Genomic DNA, 13,524 nt, shown 5'->3' on the forward strand with positions numbered 1-13,524 from the left:
GGCGACAGCCCCAAAACATCACTGCTCTTGAGAAGATCTGCATGGAGGAATGGGCCAAAATACCAGCTACTGTGTGTGCAAACCTGGTAAAGACCTATAGTAAACGTTTGACCTCTGTTATTGCCAACAAAGGTTATGTTACAAAGTATTGAGTTGTATTTTTGTTATTGACCAAATACTTATTTTCCACCCTGATTTACGAATAAATTCTTTACAAATCCTACCATGTGAATTCATGGATTTTTTTTTTCACATTCTGTCTCTCACAGTTGAAGTGTACCTCTGGTGCAAATTACTGACCTCTGTCATCATTTTAAGTGGGGGAACTTGCACAATCGGTGGCTGACTAAATACTTTTTTGCCCCACTGTATGTACTGTGGAGGCAGAGTCATTCACCTACCATTTAAAGGGTTAGTGGTTTGCTCCCTTGCTCACACTGAAGTGTGGGTGTAAGTGTCACTGTTGTAAAAAGACATTTAATATATGGCTTATTGTAAAAAGTGCTATATTTGGGGCCAAACCTCAAAGTCTCTGTTGTAAGTTGTAACTGTATCAATTCTGATATCAGCTATTAGTTCCATTAGTTGTATTGGTTACATTTTATAGCCTCCTCTTTAGCTTTATGGTTTTCATCTTTTTAATATTCAGAAGCCAGAAGTATCCATATTTAGATAAAATGGGGATGTAATAAGTTATTAGCTAAGAGCAGACTCAACAGATGTTGTGTACCACACAGCAAGCCATAGTAATAGTCAGGTAATTTTATTAAAGATACTCGGACACCCCACGGAGCTAAAGCTTAGCAGAAATCTGTCTGCTGCAGCTGCTTACATGGGTACACCTGTCACTCAAGGGAGTCACATCCCAAAGAGGGAGGCTTTTAAAAGCAAACAATGACTTAAAAAGGTCTAATCAGTCAGAAAGTTTGTGTAGGATTATTAAAATATATTCTCAAGTGTCAGGATCAGGGGAGTCTGGATGGGTTCCCCCCCCCCCTCCCATTTCGTCTCCAGGAGGGTTTTCTTTCGGATGAAGTAACCTTCGGGGCTTTCCTGTTCTCTGCTCCTGCAAGATTTATTCAGGAGATCTGTACTATCTACCATGGTGGCTCTGTTCTTCATCTCCTTTGTACTCCCTTCTGCTTCTCGTCTCCTGTTTAGAATCCCTGACCCACAACCTGCTCACCCACTACAAGAACCCTCCTGTTTTCTCAATACCCCCTGGACTGGCATCTGCCCACAAACTCTCCACTGCACTCGTTATCCTAGCTCCAGAACCCAGCCTGCCCGGATACTTAGTCCCTCACTTCCTTTACTCTTTCAACAACAAGTAAGGATTTCTAATTCAGTCACTACAGACACCATACCCATTTATTTCTATGTTTGCCAGGCGTGACATTGTTTTTACCTGTCCACAGACCCTCCCTGAACCCCAACGTGGTCCTCTGCCCGCTCACTTCACTTTTGCACCTTGTAAATAAAAACACCTGAACACCAACATTACTGTCTGAATCTGCTTACTGGGTCCAGTAAAGATGAGATTGTTACATTAAAGTGCTTTTCCAGTTTTTAATTCTAAAAATATGAAACACTCACAAGCAACAACTCAGGGTGGATCAGTACAGATACTCCCATAGGACACTGAGACACACAATACAAAATTGCCTCGCACCCAAATTAGGCAAAATCAGCTGTCTTGCTTTCAAAGTTTTTTTTCCTGTTTAATCGAGAATTTAAACAGTTAACTGAACAACGTGAATCTTAATCGCGTGTCTGTTCTGTCATATTGCAAATCTTTGGTAAAGGTCAGCACTGGCACTATCACCTTCAGTCTGTGTTTCCCCAGATTTCCTCACACATGGTAGTTTCGATTGCATAACAAAGCCACACACTCCAGTCCTATACAGTCCTATTACAATGGTAAAAGAAAAAAGAAAAAAAAAGAATACATGCTGACAGAGATAAAAGAACAAAATTAAAATATGACCAGCACTGTGTTTGGAAAAATGTCCAATTAAAGTTATTACCAAAGAACGTTTCTAATTCAAACTCGCCAATGACAGTGAAACTCCATTAGGTGTGGGATCCCTGCGCAACTGTAATTAAGTAACGGAGAAGGAGAAGTGGGTTGAGTATCAAACACAGACAGCTATCCAGCGTGTGCGTCTTCTGAGCAAATTATGCTCTCTCTTTTCATGCCATTCTGCTCTCTGAAATTTAATTTTAATACGATTCTAAGAAACAAGCCAAGGTCTACCATGCTCCTTGTTATTCATGAGAACTCAGCCTACCATCTGTTATCGCAACTAAGTCTGTCAAAAAAAACAACCTAAATGTATTACACTGTCGGCTGCGACATGTCGGGTGCTTCTGTTTCTTGGATGCACAACAAAAGTAGAATCATGTTACTGCCCTTTATGCTTTTTTTAAAAAGTGATTCATCCCCTGTAGGCACTTTAAAACCTCATCAGTTACAGATGTTTCCAAAACTGAACTGCTTTACAGTCTGCATCACATTACAAGTGCAATCAACTGTAAAAGGCGGTAAGTACATTGGCAATTACATCCCTCCAATATAGACTGGCTCCTAAGATTATGAACATTTAGTGAGTGCTCAGGCTTTCCTTTTGCTAAATCCCTGTGCAATATGTAAATGCATATTTTGGCATGGCTAGAGGTCTAAGTTTTAGGTTAATGATATTTTATTAATTTTTTGTGGAAATAATTCATTCTGTTTAAGAGTGAATTATTTTTAGGCAAACTGGTTACTCACCACTGACTGAGGGAACGAGTCAAAGGTGATGCCAAGTTTAACAGCAAAACATTGCAAAGTAATCAGATGGGAAATTATATGAAGTTTAACTATTACTTGTTTGATTCTACTGTTTACACTGCATGTGGTTCTGTTGTGCTCTCAGTTGCTGAAAGTGTCTTTGAAACATCAAGATTTTTTTTTCTTATCTTTATCTGACTGGCTAGCCCAGAGCAATCCCCCTTCAGCCTTGTCTCTCTCTACAAACATGTTATAACTCACAGAGGCGACATCCATTCTTTGTCGTTGATCCTTTGTATCATATCTTTCCATCACAGATACTGCAATGGCATCCTAAGGTAAACTTTCATCCTGTATGTAGCTGACAAGAGCAGCTGTGCCTCTAATGTGCATCAGTGGAGTAGACACAAAACACACCTTTGGCAAAGAAGAATGATGGGACAGTAGCGCTCAGTAGAGCTCAGAGCTGCTTGGCATGGCCTCGCTGTAAGTCCTTCCAAAGGTGTTAGGTAACCAGCAAGTAATACCAGCAAGTAATAGAGTTTCATAAAGTGGAAATCGAGGTGTGATCTAGCTTCTAAAAGCAAATAAGAACAATGCAAGTGTGGCCCAATAAAGCATTATACATATTAAAGTAAGCAACATATTTGTTTAATTTTACAAGAATAGTGATCGCCCACCTTTGTCTAATGCGCATATTAGCATAGCATGGAAACACAGTTGCTATTACAGTTTTTTCTGATGGCTTGAGCACATTTTTTGTAACTATTGGCTATTTTTTCAGAACTCTACACACAAATAAGAAAACTCTTCACCCAATCAGCAAAACATTGTAGTTTTCTTGTAAAAGCGAATAACCCTTGCTTAACTCTCCACACCTTTGTAAAAATTGTATTTTTGTATCCAACAGTTAACACAAGCCATCATATTAATAAGCACACAATGAATCAACTACACACTGATGGTACGAATAAAAAACACATCTGGCTTTTGCTTTCTCTGTGCACAAGGTAGGCTATGTCAGTTTGAGCTCATACTTTTGTCATAGATCCGTAAGCATAGACGGATCCAAACTTCAAGTACTGGTGTTTATTCACACACATCAAAATGAACACAAGTGTTTATTTCCAAGTATAGCATTATTTGCAATCACCATATTGACTATATGGGTTTCTTGGTCTGCAGTGAACATGCTTCCTCTGCCCCCATCATCTGGTCGTCTAGCAATTCTGCAAAGTGACAATTTGGTATTATTGTGTTTCTCATTAGCATATGGCAGTGCTACAAATCTTAGTGCAAAGTGACTGTACTAACCGATTCTCATTTCAAAATGTCCTTATGATGTTTGCGACAGTGTAGCGGCTCGAGTTAGGCTGAACCCGTTGGCCAGCTTCCCTCAGGGTCATTCCACGGTTGATTACATGGTCCACTATTGTAGCTCTGATGTCATCAGCAATTCTACGTCTTACTCTTCTTACCCTTCCTCTCCCCCCTCCTCGTCCCCTCCCCCCTCCTTGTCCTCCTCTTGCTACTCCTTGTCCTTGTCGTCCTCTTCATCCTACTTCTTCACCTCCACGTCCTCTTCCTCGGCCTCCTCTACTTCTCACTCTTCCTGCTCCCACCATTGTACTCCACACACAGAGCGTACCTGTATTATAGTGCTTAGGCTGATTGCAAAGTGAACTAATTATCTAAAAAAGTTTTCACATGTGGCAGTGTGCCAGACAGTTGGCAAAACAGTGTAAATAATGGCCGTAAATGTGTATAGTTTTGCTAGGAGTGCGTTGATCATTTGGAAATTGAGTGTAAAGCAGTGAGTTGTGTTTACAGTTCTGCAAAAAGAGTGCTGTGCAGTGGATTGTAGCTACAGGTTTGCAAAGTGTGTGTTACAAAATGGCAAACTGAGTGCAAAGCAGTGTTTGTGCTTTTAGTTTTGCAAACTCAGTGAGTGGTTTTGCTATAAGTATTAATAGTTTTAGAAATTGTGCTATAAGAATCACAGTTAGGGTTTAAGCATTCAGAAAAAACTGTAATCACATTAATTAAAGCTTTGTGGCTAAACTCTGTTAATGTCATTAGTAACACCTGTGTTTATAACTACTCTTTTGCTGTATGTTTTTACTTTTTGGACATGCTCATAGTTTATGATTGCAATGTCTTGTCTTGCTCTAGGTATATGCTACAACCTGTTCATTCAGAGAATGCTACACACAGTTTAAACTGCACTCTAAGCCTCTGCAGCTAATTATTGTTTACAATGGTGTCATTCCGGTTATACCTCTGAAGTGTGCGTTTCCACTAACATGGCTAACTTGGAATGTAACACAAACTAACAGCCATCATCAATTTTATTTGTTCAACTGTGATAGTCTTGGTATGACAAATAAAAATGGCTGCCATGGAAAGGACAGGCTGCTAATACATGAAATGCCTTCAGGTTACAACAGTTCCTGTTTCTGAAAATGTGTTAAAGGTAAGTGTGTTATCATTCTGGCAAGGATTTGTTTTTGTAAGAATATTGGATTTTTATCTCTTCCTTGGCTCATGCAGTGACTCGGGTTTTCTTGGCCTTTGTTAACCACGTTAGCAATATTGTTCATAAAATAAACGTTTAACGGGAAAGCATTAGCATGTGTTTTCATTAGCATCAGTGTCTTGATAAGTGTTATCTTGGTCAGATATTTGTTAGATAAGAACGTAATAGGAAAGCTTAAAAAGGCTTATTACAAATGTTGAGACTGCCTGTTCAATAATAATAATAATAATAATAATAATGATAAAAATAATAATGTAGCCCGGGAAATGGTTAGCCACACAGGACACAATTACTGGGGTTCTTAATGTGCAGTTTTATTGTCAATGACGACTGAATAAACCAAAAAAAATGTCCTTTGACCTTTACTTTTGTCAAACAGCGGCCATATGGACTTGTACTGAACATCGACAGCACGAGAGGTGGCAAAGTAACAGAATAACCGATTAAACAAAGATGCGCCAATACAATACGAGAATAAAAGAAATGAAATGAAATACAAAACACAAAAATACGGCAGTGGCCTCTGTCTGTGCAGAACAAAATAAAAAGAGCTAAATCACACAAGGCCCCTTTAAAAAAATGTGGAAGTGTTACATACATTTTTATAAACACTTACATTCCACAGAAATCTCAGCTCACTTGCAATACTGGAGCACACAGACGATCTCGCAACTTATCCCTTGCATGGAGGAAATGGCCGCTCCACGCTGCACATACAGGTCCTTTGCATCATACATTTAAGAAATACATCATCTTGTTAAAATACTGACGTTTTGCCACTGCACTACAATTATACCAATATGTTTCAATGAGTTATGTGCATATTTAACAATTCCTTACCAACAATTTAACTCCTTCACAACATTCCCGTTCCACATCCACAACAAAAAGAAAAGTAAACAGGAAGTTCCAAGATGCATTTGTTGTTAAGTTTTTTTTGGAAAACTGCAGTTAACGCTTAAGCACTGTCCCCCACCCCCCCACCCAGTGACCACAATATGCAACTACACAAACCTATAAAATTAACAGCTTCAAGTGCACACAACATGCAGATAACCAAAGAAATAGCACAAGCAATAACATTAAATTACCCAATAACATTCTTGTCTTAACATACATGGAAACAAAGAAACAGACCCCTTTTTGAACCTTAAATGGATATTTGGTTAACTGAAATGGAAAATATTATTATTAGGCTACAATAATTTAGATTTTTGTGGCAGTCAAATTGAAACAGCAGAACATTTACTTTAAGTGTAGTTTTGCAAAATGGTCACTAGAGAGCAGCAAAATATCACTGAATCCTAGTTAGAAAATAGCTGAAACTGTATGTTTCTGTTTTTAGGCTCCATACCTGTATCACTTGTATTTTAAAAGAAAAACAAATATCCTCAGAACAGCAGCATACTTACCTGAACACAAACAAGCAAACTCTAAATCACTCCCAGACTGGTTTTCATGTGTGTTTCCTTTTGGTAGAACACAAATAAGAAAGCTTTATTTATTTGATATCTATCCTGAGGCATTTGATCCTCAATAATCTAAAGTTCAAAATAAAAGACCTGCACACACAACCGGAGGCACTGTCATGATAGTCTTGTCATGTCGGCACAGTGCAGTATTGTAGATGCTAGTACTGTGCAAAAATATTATTGATAGAAATTCAGAAATAGGTACAGAGGGTGTAATAAAACACAGGCAAACATAAATGAAAATAAAGCATATATATTTAATTCTAAAGCGATTAAAAGGTGAAATTTGGTAGGACCACCTTTGTTTTTAAACACAGCCTGAACTCTCTCAGGCAACTTTCTTGTAATTTGTAGTAGTCTTCAGGAATAGTCCTCCAGGCTTCCTGAAGGACGCACAAAGCTCTTCTTTGGATGTTGGCTGCCTTTTGTTCTGTTCTTTGTCCAGATGATTCCACACTGCTTCAGTAATGTTGAGGAGGCCAATTCCCGGCACTGAGGAGGCCAATTCATGACTGATGGAGTTCCATTGCTTGTTTACTGTCCAGGCAGGCTTTCACTGCACTGGCCGTGTGTCTCTCCTGACTTCTCCAGTCCACTCCAATCCAGAGTGATGCCACTGATTTTCAGTCCAGTTTTTGTGTATTTTGGCATACCTGAGCCTTTTGTCTCTGTTTCCATTTGCTAGGAATGGCTATGACAGTCACTCTTCCACTGAGAGTGGAATCAACATTTCATTTGATCTGAGGTCACATTACAAGTCTTTGATGTAGACAGTTTCTTTCACCTGCCACTTCTTATGTTGTCTCCCACCCATCAAGTTTCCTCAGATTTTTCTTAAACATACACTGCAATCCATGTCAAAATATGTCAAGTTTTCTGGCTAATAGTTCTCTGGGAATCTGGGAATTTTATGGCTGTTGAATTTTCTATTCAGCTAAAGAAATGGAAAAAATTTAAATAAAAACAGAAATTCCAGAGAGGCCGATAGCAACAAAGTGCCTAAAGATACAATTTAAAATTGGTTCTTTGCTGTGCTTGAATGACTCAGCCAGTGTTAAGTGCCTTAATAAATGCACTTGACCTGAAAATGGTGAGGTAAAAAGAACTTCACAAAGCCTGGAGAACTATTGCTGAAGACCACTTTAAAAATGTATTAGAAAATCTGGCTCCTTGGAAGCAAAATATAAAAAAAAATGAGGGGTAGTTAAAAAGTTTAATTCAGTACTATATTTGCACAGGTACAGTGTGATCTACAGCCCGTGTGCAGTCACATGTTGCAGAGAATTTTGCAGTCTCTTGATGGAGGCAAGTGTTCTATATATCACCGGCCTGGTAATAAAGGGGTTATTCTTGCCCTTGGCTAATATATGCTAATATATGCCATATTCATATGGCATATATTAGCAGAACCAAGTTTCAGCTTCTTTTTGGCAGGCACCTGCTAGTGTTACTGATTTCAGAAAAGCTGAAACAATCACATATTTCTCACAGTTTCAGTTGCAGATCTTACAAGAAAGTTAAAAAAAATGATCAAAGACATCTATTTATGTTACATAGCAAAATCCATTCAAAGTGTTGTACAGACAAACTAATACAAATGTGAGAGTACGTTAGTATAACGTAATAAAACTGTGAGAGAAGGAGATTGCATTAAAAAAATTTCATTTAAAAAACAAATCTTTAATATTACAGTTTGAAGTTGTAACGTATTCATGGAATTATAATTTTAGGGTAAAAAAAAAAAACCCTCTATAATACTAAAGAGAGAAACCCAATAATTTTCTCATCTAGGTGTCACAGGTTGCCTTATTTCGACAATTCTTAGAATATGTAATACGTGTAATTCCTATAATTTACACTAGGTGGTGGTATCGCACTGACTATTCGCCTCTTATCAATGAGCTCTGTGATTAACTGATATCAAATTTAATCTGTGCGATATATCAGCTCATGAGCTTATGTAGAAGCTCATAAACAGATCTGTGTAATCGCACCAAATTCATTCTGCTTTGGTGAAGCGCGCAGATGATTTTCAAAATATCTGTTTTTCATTTTTCCATTGACCTAAACGCAGCAGCCGGGCCATTCCTGTATGCTTGCTTTTGCAAAAGAAGCTGCAGTCAGTTAATGCCCCAATAAAAGCATAATATGCAAATCATGTGGTGACAAATGGGAAAGGATTTGTGCTCGAGGGCTTGTGCGAAAAACAGGTAAAAAAAATGTGAAAGAAAAAAATATTTAAAAGTTATGGTGCCTGTTGGAGTGCTACCCTGGCTATGGAGCAGTGGGTATAACGCTGGACATTATGGGAGCTTCGGAGAAGAGATGATTTATGCTGCGCTTGGTGGGTTTGCAGTGGCAATTTTGAACACTGAGATTTGAAATTTGCAATCACCGGGGCGTTGGTGGTGATAGAGTAAAGCTAACGGGAGAGACACGGAGAGAGAGAGAGGGAGAGGGGAGAAAGGAGAAAGGGAGAGGGGAGCAGATACTTGGTAACGCATCACAGCAGGACAGGCAATCGAGTCTAAAGGCGCCCAGCCAGCGACGGACACGGACGAGGAAGGTAGGACAATATGATAATGACATGATCACACAGTTATGAGTTTGTGGACACAAAGCAGAAATGGAGTGATGACTGCAACAGGAGAGAGGTTTCCACATAATTAATAATGTTTTGCGTGATCTGCTCTAGCACTTAAATCACCATGTGCCGCAATTTGCGACTTTTTTATGCTCACATATAGGTCTCTGACTTCGGCAGTGCGTTTTCAATTTCCGCACAAAGAAGAGTTTTGGAACTAGTTGCCTGGTGATGCAATTAATATTTTAATGTGGTCGAATTTTACAGAAATTTTGGACATTAAACAGCACCTGCACTTCATTCAAGTCTGGTCGTTTTCTGTAATGCCTCCGTCCAACTGTTGCTGCTGTATCTTCTTGTTACGTTATTATGTCAGAGTAACTAAAGAGTCCGTACATGTGAGGTAGGGTGCATTCTTGCGCAGAGGTGTCAGGTGTACGGTGTTATCTCAGGTAGCCCTGGAGACTCTAGAGGTGCCTGCTGGGAAGCGCCCCGGTGCCCACTTACTTATTCATGTGTCACCTGAACACCGCTGCGACGCAACGCTTACTTAGAACTTTTATATATATATATATAAATGCGTGTGTGTGGATTTGCTTCATAAATAGGTGATGCTGCAGCTTTGCATAGTAGCGCCTGTGTACTTGTGGTTGTTATGAAGCTGAATGACATCGTTATATGCTTGCCTCTAGCAAAGTGAAATATGTGACTATGAGGAAAGAGTAGTTCAATCAAGTTCTTTTCAAACTGTAAACCTGATAAAGTGGACAGAAATCCACTTTATATGTGTTTTCATGTATTTATCTATGTGAGCAAGCTTCTTACCATAGCAGTAACGAATCACTTGCGATCAAGGCTAATATAGTAATATCTTTTTGCCTTAAACAGTATAATTCAGATTAAACTTTGTAATCAGCAGCTGCAGTTTTAATCGGGATTATTTAATTAAACAGTCACCAAGATTTTTGTGCCTCTGAGAACTGAAAGAGTGTCACTACTTTTATTGTAATCCACTGCAAGATCATTTTGGCTTTGGTAATCCCATATTCTGGCTTAATACTGTAAGTGCAAATATAATTGTTTTGCTATTGTGACTTTGGTTATAATGTTAAAATATACCATAAAAACTATATTTGCTTGTTTCATAAGCCTTTAAAACGATTGTTAGAATGTGACCTTCTGTTCAAAGAATCTCATGTTTTATATTCTGCACGTGATAAACTGAAGAGAAACTATTTCAGTGTTTCATGCATTATGTGGGGAAAGCACGCCTCTGACAGTTGCCCTTTCTGAGTCACTGTCATTCTTTAAGTTCAAAAATAGGAGAGAAAAATAGTGAAACGGAGAGTCCATATCTGACAGACGCCTTGACTGACAGCCTCAAATGAAACCCAATATGAGGGATAGAGGAATGAATTGCAGATATGGTGACTGTACTGGGCTGTTGTATGAGGTCTCAGGCAGGAAGCAGAGCAGAGGATAAAGACAAGAAAAAGCTGTAGTACTGTAAAGTTTAAGAAAGGTAAACTTGCGTAAGAGGAAAAGGTGGGAAGATAATGAAGAGTGTGGAAAAGTGATAGATATTAAAATGAGGCAAGTCATTTTGTTCTGTGGTGTTGGCATAATTGCTGCAGCTCAGCTAATCTGTGGAAATTGTGAGTGGAACCACTGGGAAAGGGCTGCTGTTAATTATCAGGTGTGAAAGCATCTGAACAGGCTGTGTACCTGCTCTTGAGTGACAAAGAAGTGATGGCTGAAATGTTGGTACTAGTTATTGGTATGTTTGTTTATTTTGAATTAATAGATTTCTAGAAGTCAGAATTGAGTTTAACAGATTTTTTAAATTATCATCTATGTACAGTGCACATGTATATTAACTCTCCATATGACAGCTTTCAGCACAAAGCTCACAGATGAAAGGTTTCCGGCCTTTTGACTTTCAGTTTTAATAACTACACCACATTCCCTGTGATTATAGCCATTGCATGTTTCCCACTTTTCCAATTTCTGCACCAGCCTCTCTCCTGGTCCAACTACGTGTGGTCATTAAATCAGCCAAGGCAGTCGGGCAGAACTGAAGAAAACAGGCTAGAGAAGAGGAGAGGGAAGAGGAGACGATTTTGCTCAGCCAGTTGTTTTACAGGTGCTGCCATCCTTAGGGATGTGAACACAGGCTTTTCTTTGTAATGGTGTACAAAAGGCACATATTTGATCAGATCAGTGACATTGTCCTCTTAGTGAAGGAGATGGCTAAAAGAGTTGGTTGTAAACCCAACAATCCACAATAATCCTGTTCTGGTCTATTGCTACTAATCCCTGTATTGATTCTTTATTGTGTAAGTGTGAAAACATTATGAAGGAATTTAGAAATTGAAATTTCCCTACGGAGAAGACTGAAGCTTTTTATTCATTGTAGTGAAAACACTGGGGATTCATATCTAAGCCAGTAGCATTTACCATATTGAAATGCGTTCTCCCCTGGAAATAAACCATGCCATGTAAAACAAACAAAACAGCAATTTAATGGCAGCTCTGTGACAAATCCTTGTTGTTGGTATTTGTGCCTGGAATACTGCCCTGAAGTGGGAGTGGAACAGAATGGAAGATGATGGAGGGGGAGGAGAGACAGGGAGGGCGAGGAAAGATGGGAGGCAGGACTGGTTGAGGTGAATGGTTGGGATGCAAAGGTCATCTGTGTCGGAGAAGAGCTGCTAAATGTTGTGTTTTAATCTTTCAAACAGAATAGACAGTCAAGTGCAGGCAGAGTAGCATGACTGTATCCTAACAGAGACAGAGACAAAAGGAGATGAATGAGTCTCTACAGGCTATCGGCTGCCCTGTGACACAGCTGTCTGTGTTTATGTTGTCTGATATACACTCGGGCCTCTGCTGGGACAGCGTTACCAAGCTCATCGCGGCGCATGAAGGCCAAGTGGAGAAAGAGCCTGGCGACGATACAGGCGTTTTATGACTGACATGAAAATTTGGGAAGGAAGCAATCAGTTCAGATTATGGGGGAGTTCAATTTGTTTAGCGTCACAGAATCTGAGCGCGAAAGAAAGAAAAATCACAGGTTAGCCCTGAATTGAGGGAAATATAATGTATATTGAAATAGATGGTGCGTTATTTCTCTGATTATGGTGTAAAAAGAAGGGAAAGAATTTAAAAGAGCTGTTTTAGGGTATCTACTGTATGGCTGACTGGAGTGGAGATAAAAAACATTGTGATCGGGTAAAATGAAAGTGGAGTTGAGAACAACAAGGACGTGACAGTATATGGATCTTGGCTTTTTAGCAGTAGATGGATGAGAGGAAAAAGTCACCTAGTATATCATTATGTTCACACCACATACTTATGCCACATAAAAGCCTAAAATAAGAGCATTAAGATTGCGTTGTCACTGTGCACTTAGGAAAAAGGAGATGACAGGAGGAGATACAGCTGTCTGACTCTGCCGTGGTGTTTTAAATGAAAATCTTATGAGACAACGAGCTGTAATGTTTATCTTTTTCCCCCACACAAAAGCCCATTATGATACTTTTTTTTTGTGCATCATTTTGTGTTTGTTTTTCATTGCGTCGAATATGGATCTAGTCAACTGTTCTCACTTTTTCTGGGAAATTAATATTAAAGACATTCCTTCAGAACCATTCTTGGCTTTCATAGCGTACATATGTCATCATCATTTATCATCCACGCTTAAGCATTTAATCACCTAAACATTTAAAAGACTTGTATATCCACAAATGTGCTCCTTTACCATACTGTAATAACACATGCCTACTCTGTCACAGGTGTTGATTTTTGTCCCTGTGCTCTTTAGCCCATAGCCTCCGTGATTTCCCCAAAGTATTCGAATTTTGATTGGTTAGAGCACTGGATTTTCCAGAGCTTCATCCCAGTCCATCTTAGATGAGCTCAGAAGGCAGCAGCTTTTGTGGATCTATGTTATATGTTTTTCTCTTCTTTGCATATTAGAATTTTAAGTGTGTGTGAATGTGTGTGTGAATGGGTGGATGACTAAACGTGTAAAGCGCTTTGGGGTCCTTAGGGACTAGTAAAAGCGCTATACAAATACAGGCCATTTACCATTTTTAACTCTCAGTGCATTTGTAGTTGGAGTGATACACTGTCTTTGCTAACAGTTCACTAGACTTTT

General features: G+C 39.0%; 1 protein-coding gene across 1 annotated transcript in view; it reads left to right on the forward strand.

The window, feature by feature from the left end:
• Nucleotides 1-9,288: 9,288 nt before the first annotated feature.
• cdh23 (cadherin-related 23) overlaps nucleotides 9,289-13,524 on the forward strand; it is a 177,656-nt gene continuing 173,420 nt past the window's right edge. The window contains exon 1 of the mRNA XM_087850340.1: nucleotides 9,289-9,347. The gene's annotated coding sequence lies outside the window, so the exon portion shown is untranslated. The remainder of the gene's footprint in view (nucleotides 9,348-13,524) is intronic.

Source organism: Neolamprologus brichardi, chromosome 13, assembly GCF_056152115.1.
Source record: "Neolamprologus brichardi isolate AB-2024 chromosome 13, ASM5615211v1, whole genome shotgun sequence".
Classification (NCBI taxonomy): domain Eukaryota; kingdom Metazoa; phylum Chordata; class Actinopteri; order Cichliformes; family Cichlidae; genus Neolamprologus; species Neolamprologus brichardi.